This window comes from Cebus imitator, unplaced genomic scaffold (genome assembly GCF_001604975.1).
Source record: "Cebus imitator isolate Cc_AM_T3 unplaced genomic scaffold, Cebus_imitator-1.0 Scaffold1268, whole genome shotgun sequence".
NCBI classification, from domain to species: Eukaryota; Metazoa; Chordata; class Mammalia; order Primates; family Cebidae; genus Cebus; species Cebus imitator.
The window spans coordinates 1-1,093 of NW_016108583.1; the positions used below are offsets into that span (position 1 = coordinate 1).

Here is a 1,093-nt window from a genome sequence, read left to right on the forward strand (position 1 = left end):
GTTACAAGAGAATACACCTATGTGAACACTGTTTAAGGACACTGCTGAGAACTGGCTCAATGCGTAATTACAGACTTCCACTATTCAGTACTTCACTTCCAACAAACATTCTTCTGTTATCAGTCTGTAATTTCAGATCCTTCAAAATAGGTTTTGCCTAGTATACAGGTAGAGATATTCTTAAATAGTCCATTTTCAAATGAAGACAAAATAATGAATTATACAGCTTACAATGAATTTACTTTGCATAAGAGCATTAAACACTGAAATACAGAAGAGTGGGGACGTTTTTCACTTTTGTTTAAGTTAATTACAGTTACAGCCAAGGCTCTACACAGGTTAAATGTCTAACCAAACAGGAGAGAGGAGAAAAGGCCAACAAATCAGTCAGATTTCAGCAGCACTCCCAAGTCAAGGACAAAAGTAAGATCAATATCACCAGGCAATTCATAGCCCAGTTCGGTCCACACTTCTCAGTACTTACTGCTACGGGATGCTCAGCTGAAGATTTAATGCTGGGAACTGAGGGGACTTCAGCCTCTTGGAGAACAGTTTACTTTTTCAGAAAAATAAATGAGACAGTACAGACAGAACACAAAAATAGGAGGAGAAGCGAAGAGAGAGTTGTAGGAAAAGCTAAATGTACTTGAAATAACTATTCAAAATGGGTACATTTACCTTGCCTTCATCCATCACCCTGGTAGGGGAAGAGCCTCTTGAGCTGTTGTTCATCATGGCAGCTGTACCAGACCCCGGATCTGTTAAAGACCAGATAACTGACGTAGGCTTATTCTGACATGTGTATTCTATGAGGAAAATTGAAAAAAAAAAAAAATCCTCTCCCCACTTGCTGCAAGGTTTTAGACTCTTTAGACGCTCTGGCTCCCTTACCAGAAGGAGTGGGTTTCCCAGATGCGTCAGCTGCCCATTGAGGATGAGACAGAGGCCCGTCCACAGATCCTTGTGAAAGAAATAACAGAGCCCTTGTAAGTATTTTTCAGAAGAAATAACAAATTGTAGACCGGATAGGGTTCAAGTCTATCTGGAAAGCAACATTAAAAATGGGTCTCCCGATGCTCATGAAGGCAAATCA

The 1,093-nt window shown here is 40.3% G+C and overlaps 1 long non-coding RNA gene across 1 annotated transcript in view; it reads right to left on the minus strand.

Annotated features, from left to right (window-relative positions):
• Window positions 1–609: 609 nt before the first annotated feature.
• LOC119469961 overlaps window positions 610–1,093 on the minus strand; it is a 19,013-nt gene continuing 18,529 nt past the window's right edge. The window contains exons 2-3 of the long non-coding RNA XR_005198829.1: window positions 892–960; window positions 610–758 (exon numbers count right to left, since the gene is read on the minus strand). This is a non-coding gene — a long non-coding RNA (uncharacterized LOC119469961). The remainder of the gene's footprint in view (window positions 759–891; window positions 961–1,093) is intronic.